The sequence below is a fragment of the Chlorocebus sabaeus genome, chromosome 20 (genome assembly GCF_047675955.1).
Source record: "Chlorocebus sabaeus isolate Y175 chromosome 20, mChlSab1.0.hap1, whole genome shotgun sequence".
NCBI classification, from domain to species: Eukaryota; Metazoa; Chordata; class Mammalia; order Primates; family Cercopithecidae; genus Chlorocebus; species Chlorocebus sabaeus.
Genome location: NC_132923.1, coordinates 13,917,984 through 13,924,813, shown reverse-complemented (window position 1 = coordinate 13,924,813; position 6,830 = coordinate 13,917,984). Strand labels below are relative to the sequence as shown.

The following is a 6,830-nucleotide window of genomic DNA, read 5'->3' as shown; positions in this document are numbered from 1 at the left end:
GATGTGGACTTATGAGGGTTATTTCTCTGCAAACTGTCCTCTCTTTCTGATGACAAGCTATTTCTGAATGTGCACATCTGAGGCTAAGCAAATCCCTTCCTGGAGGTGGGAAAGAGCTTTATTTCTCTCTAGAGGAGTATTATGGAGAGTCAATTATTGCTGAGGAGGTGGTAGAGACCTAGCTAACTCATCTGCAGTGGCTTTGAGCAAGGCTTTTAGAATCATAAGGTGGCTGAGGTCCTGTGTCCTACACCAGCTAGTTCATCTCAGGAGACTTCCTTTTCAATCTATTATTACTATCTTCTTCTAGGCCAGAGATTATCTTCACTACCAGAGATTATCCACTTAGCTGCACTCAGTTTGCACCTGGCCTGTATCACCACTTAGCTCTCACTCCAGCCTCAGTTAGGTATCAGCAAGTCCTCACCAAAGATTATTGTTTTGTTGTGTGTGTGTGTGTGTGTGTGTGCGCGCACTTTTGTTTGTCTCAGGTAACAACCAATTTTGGAACTATGAAAAGTTCTTCTCTACTTTTAACAAAGCTTAGTCGCAAACAGTTCCCCAGTTGATGAGAGAAACTGAAACAACAAAACAACTGAAAGTCCAAATCTGAAAGCTCCATCTCTGAGAAGCAAATTTTACATCCACTCCAGATTTGTACTCCAAATGGTTAGTCTGATTGCAGAAATCACATCCCTTCAGCCTCCAAATGTGATAACTGCCCAAGAGACAGTGATGCCTAGATTCATAGATAATCCCCTTTTCCCCAACCTATATGTAACTGGAGTCAACAGCAGCTGGAGGAAAATGGCAAGGACTTGGAATCAAGATTAAGTTAGAGTAACACTGCTGTAGACTGTTTATCAGCTCTTCAGCATATGTCCGTTTTCCTTGAAGGAAGAGCGTTTAGAAACCTCTGACAATAAAGTTTATTTTACACACATTCTCTTGCCTATGATTTCTTTGTACAAATCACAATTATAAAACTTTCTTGCTCCAGCTAAAAGCAGGAAACTCAATCATGAATGTGTTCACTACATGTATACCACAAAACGATAGCAACCAGTCCAAATGCATCACTTGATTCCAAAATTAAATGTTAGCACTCAGTAGTGAAACTACATGTATCTCCAACTCTGGAAGCCGCAGGCAAGATATTCCTGTTTCCTTGCAAGAAAACAGATCTATAAGCAGGGCAGCAGTCTCACACATGTACATTCCTGGGAAACCCAAGGAAACAATGACAGTGACGCAGGGCAGGCGAGCCCCAAAACTGGTTCATAACCTGGAAAAATTCTTCCAGACTGTAGTTTCCTTGGCTTTGCCAAGGAAAGAATTCAAGGGCAAGCGCTAGTGAGAGAAAGCAACTTTTATTGAACTGGTGCTGCTTCTTGCAGAGCAGGGCTAATCCACAGGCAGTGTGCCCAGAGTTGGTGCCTGTGGGCTGCTAGTTAGTTGTATTTAGACCCACTTTTAATTACATGCCAATTAAGAGGTAGATTATTCAATACTTTCTGGAAAAGGGGCAGGGAATTTCCAGAACCATATAAAGTAACTTTCAGGTCATTGCCAAGGTGTGTTGCCATGACATTTGTAAACTGGCCATGTCCCAGTGGTAGTGTCTTTATGTTCATAAGCAGTGAGGGCAACTAGAGGTCACTTTCATCATCATCTGCTGGTTCCAGAGGCTTCTTCACTGCGCCCTGTTTTGACCAGATCCTGCTCTGTTCAATGGGGTGGTGACTGGAAAATAAGTCCTACTGGTCTCCTACCTCATTTCCCCATCAGAGATTCTATACTCCTCCTTAATCTTAAGGGGCTTGCAGAAGGGTGGAGATTCATCTGTAACTGCTTCTTGTTGATGCTATGGGCATAGACCCTGCCTAGCATTGGAGAAGTAAACTCTCTGGATACCTGTTCTAAAAGGCCCAAAGGCAGGATGTCTTTATTTTCTGGGTCAGAAGAGGGGATGGGTTGAAAGCCTTGTGCCAGCATCATCTTTACATGGAATTATTGCAATCTAGAAGACACAAACTTTACAAGGAGGTTAAACAAGCAAGGACCAAAGATTAGTAATAATCAGGAAAGATGAACGCAGACTCTATGAGGAACTGCTAAAGAATAGCTGAGATCATCTCATGCTGTACCCTTACCATCTATCGGATATTATAGTGAAGGGCTTGAGGATAACATCATTTTCATATTGTACTGGGATTATGGAGGATGTTATGAACAGTGAGAAAAGTTATGATTCATTGCCCAATTTTACTGCTGCTGACTGTCTAAGGCTTCTTGGTATAGGAAGAAACCAGTATATTGATCTTATGAATCAGTGTAGATCATCAAAACAATTCTTCAGAAAGAAAACAGCCCGTGATCTTCTACCAATAAAGCCAGTGGAAATTGCCATAGAGGCGTGGTGGGTGGTGCAGGCTGGATATATCACAGAAGATGGCATCAAGATATGCACTTTGCCTAAGAAATGTGCTATTGATAAGATCATCGATTCAGGCCCTCAACTCTCTGGATCACTAGATTACAATGTAGTACATAGTTTGTATAACAAAGTATTTATCTCGATGTACCAATATCTGATGACAGTTATACAGCAGTTCCACCTCTTGAAGGTTTTGTGATGAATCGAGTGCAAGGTGATCATTTTGAAACTATTCTGTAAGATACTTGTTTCAATAGATGAGCACACAAATGCTGCAGAGCTTGCAAATGTCCTTGAGATTGACTTATCCCTGGTTAAGAATGCTGTTTCAGTGTATTGCCGATTGGGCTTTGCCCATAAGAAGGGCCAAGTAATAAATTTGGATCAACATTCATCATGGAAAAATGTTCCATCCATAAACAGATTAAAGAGTACCTTAGATCCACAGAAGACGCTTTTGTCATGGGATGGAGGGGAAGGTAGGAGTCCTATTACAAGAAGCTTCATCAGCAACTGACACTGATACAAATAGTCAAGAAGATCCAGCTGACACAACCAGTGTAAGCAGCCACAGTCTGTCTACGGGACACACGAAGCGCATCGCATTCTTGTTTGACTCCACTCTTACCGCCTTCTTAATGATGGGAAATCTTTCACGAGTTCAGAGCACTGGTGAAGGAGAAGCACAGAGATATTTTGATCATGCACTTACTCTGAGAAACACAATACTGTTTCTGCATCATAACAAAAATTTAGTTGCGCAAACTGCACAGCCAGACCAATCCAATTATGGTTTTCCTCTGGATCTCTTACGCTGTGAAAGCCTTCTTGATCTGGACCCTGCAACTTGCAGCAGAGTTGTAAACAAAAATTACACACTGCTTGTTTCCATGGCTCCCCTCACCAATGAAACCTGGCCTGTCAGCAGTTGCACCCCTCAGCATATTGGACCAGCTATCCCAGAAGTCAGCTCTGTCTGGTTTAAACTGTATATTTATCATATTGCTGGACAAGGACCACCATCCGTTTTATTGTCCAAAGGTACAAGACTTCGAAAACTGCCAGATACATTTCAGAGTTACGATCGATTGCTAATAACATCTTGGGATCATGATCCTGAAGTAGTTCCTACCTCAAATGTGCTCAAGATGTTGAATGATGCTTTAACACATTCTGCAGTTTTGATTCAGGGACATGGTCTGCATGGGATAGGGGAAACAGTCCATGTTCCATTTCCATTTGATGAAACAGAACTACAAGGAGAGTTCACTCAGGTCATTATGGGTGTACATAAAGCATTGCAGATACTAAGGAACAGAGCATCTCTATGGATATGTCACCATGTTGAATGCCTCCAGCCAACTTGCAAATAGAAAACTCAGTTGTGCTTCTGATGAGAGAGGAGAACCTGATTTGGCTTCTGGCTCACATGTAAATGGGAGTACAGAGTCATTTGAAATGGTCATTGAGGAAGCAACTATAGATTCAGCAACAAAGCAAACCTCTGGTGCCACAACAGAAGCAGATTGGGTTCCTCCTAAGCTGTGCTTTGGAATTCTACTGTTCAGTTCCGAATTAAACCAGAAAGTTTGTAGGAAAATTGATACACATGGCCTTTGCAGAAAACAGAGCCTTCAAAACCTCTTAGATTCCAGTAGAAAACTCTCTCTGCAGTCCTTAACTTTGTTCACTCTTTCCAGGAACGTGCTTCAACATTGGATATTCACGCAGAGCCCAGATTTTCAAGTTTGCTTTCACAGTCATCATATGCTGACATGGGTGTTCCACTTCCTGCAAAAAACTTCATATTTAAAGATGGTGTCTTATCAGAAGGGAGTGGACAGTCACCTTCCTCACTTCTTATTGCTAATCTCCATTTGCAATAATTTGATTACACCATTTGTTGCTCACACTTTCTGCTTTTTTTCTTTCTTAACGTTAGCTTTATAGTGTCAGCCACTAAAAAGCATCCTGCTGCTGCAGAACAATTCTTGCTTAACTAATAATAAAAGTTTGGGGAACATATTCATGTTTTCTGAAGTTTTGCTCATTATTGAACATCTTATTGCAACAAAGTGTCTTTTTAGCAGCCAGCACTGTATTTTTTTACCTTGAGACGATCTACATTTCTTTTATAAAACTAAGTATGTACTTTATAGGCTCTATGATGACTGTTATGTTTATAAGCAATCACTATGAAAATTCCAATGGTAATTTTATATGTTAGTTTATCAAACATAAATCTTGTTTAATTTTATATTTTGTTACCTATACTTTGGGGGATCAAGGGAAGAGATGGAACTCTTCCTCTAAAAGGGCTTTTTGGTACTTAAACTAGTAAAACTATAAAACTATAAACATCCAGTATTGAGAGATGATATGATAGGACATTATGAATTCCTATGGGTGTCTAAATTATCTATTTCAGTTGGACATTGTAGAAAGTATGTAAATCAGCATAGTTATGTATAACTTAACCTTGATTTACAAGGTCTTAACTCAGATTATGACTATTCACTGACATCTCATGAGAAGCTTTAGAAAACTTTCTATTTTTAAACACCATTTATATGTGGACTTCTGTCGTCACTGACTTTGGGCTTTATATTTTCATAGAGTCTTTATGGAAAAAATAGAATTTATTTTCCACTCTTATAGCTATAGCTGCTGCACATTTTCACCCTGATTTATTTTCTTGTTTCTTAGCTTTAATGTTTTCAAACCAAGGATTGTGATTTTAGGTTAGAATTACATATTAGAAGCATTAAGACTATCTCTTTGGATCAGAATGCTTTAGTGATAAACCTACTTTGAAGACATACTCTTAAGCAATCTGGATCTTAAATTTATGTGAATACCTTTTTAGAAAATGATAAAGAAAAATGGAATTACTTCAAAGTGTTTCTTGAGTCATTGATTCTTTTAGCATCTCAAATGTTAATTAGAATAATTGGAATCACTTTTTAGACTTTTCAAGCTACCTTCCTTGGGAAGTTTGTGCAGTGTTATAGGTTAGTTTAGCTCTTCTTATAGGGTAATGGTTTACTAGCTTAAAACTGTAACCAAATGAACTAGTCAGACAACATATATCTAAAACACTTAAAATGGTAGAAAGTTTGGAAATGTTATAACCTAAGCGTTTTTGCTGATAACTTTTGTTATTTATAGATATTAGTGTATTTAACACACTTCTGGAAATATATGCCTTTCCTAAAACTTAACCATACATTCAATACCATGGCGTGTCTATACAACTGAATATTTTGGACCATGTTATCTGTGGCACAGTCAGTGCTGTGTTTGAGGTAAATGTAGTAACAGTTAGTTTTCCACTTTGTCTTATAGAAGGTAAAAACCATGTGTATGTTATGTTTGTCTCTAAAAGAAAAAATACTAATATTAAATAATTTCTTATGACTGTGAATCACTCATTATTTTTCTAGTAATTGATATTGTGTATTCCTAGTGCCATTAGGTATGTATGTATGTAACTTTTACAGTTTTTCAGTGAAAGTTGTAATTTTTTTTTGATCAGGGCTCTTTAATCTCATTTTAATTTCCTTTGTTTGAATGATCTGTAGTTATTTTATTTATTCTTGTATTAACCATCTAAACCAACTGTAATGACATGTACACTAATAAAGAATTGAACATTTGTAGTTGTTGGCAGTGAGCCCAGTTGTTGGTGAATTTAAAGCTTAAAATATGGGAGTGATTTGCTGCTATATTTCTTTTGAGAGATAGAGGATGAAGAAACAGAACCTAATAGTGATCATGAATTTTAGGGAAAGTACTAAAAAGCATGGGGTCCCCTCTGGTTTCTTGTGTTGAATGACGCAAGAGTAACCATCTGATTCCAAGCTGAAGACGTCTTGTACTCTTAAGGAGGGAGAGTGCATTTTTAAAGCTTTTAGCAAAATGTGAAAAGCTGATGTTTGTGCTTTGCTTTGTGAATTTGGCTTCATTTTACTTATACATCAAGTCATGTAATCTCTTAAATCTTACAAGTATTGATCCATTTCAACAAAAAGGTAAATTTAAAATGCAGCTTTTGTTATTTGCCAAAGAAGATTCATGAAAAATTTATATCCAATTATTTTCCAAATAGTTAATTTCATTTGGCATTTTACCACATTCCTTCCTTTCTTTCCCCACTTCCTTAGTGTAATTTAAACCCTGGCAAACATTTTTAAGAAACCAAGAGGAAAAAAAGAACAAATATCAAAAAAGACATAGAATTTTATATGGTACAATTTCATGTCTAAAATGGGTTTGAAGAAACGCAACTTTATATTACAAAATATGATCATCTGATTTCCTTTACTACTTTTTAAAATTATGTAATCAGATGATTTTATATTTTTTGGGGGGAAGCGGAATATTGGTTAATTTT

At 37.7% G+C, this 6,830-nt stretch overlaps 1 pseudogene; it reads left to right on the top strand.

The window, feature by feature from the left end:
* The first annotated feature begins 2,635 nt into the window (after positions 1–2,635).
* On the top strand, positions 2,636–4,442 carry LOC119623368 (protein FAM91A1 pseudogene; annotated as a pseudogene).
* The last annotated feature ends 2,388 nt before the right edge of the window (positions 4,443–6,830 follow it).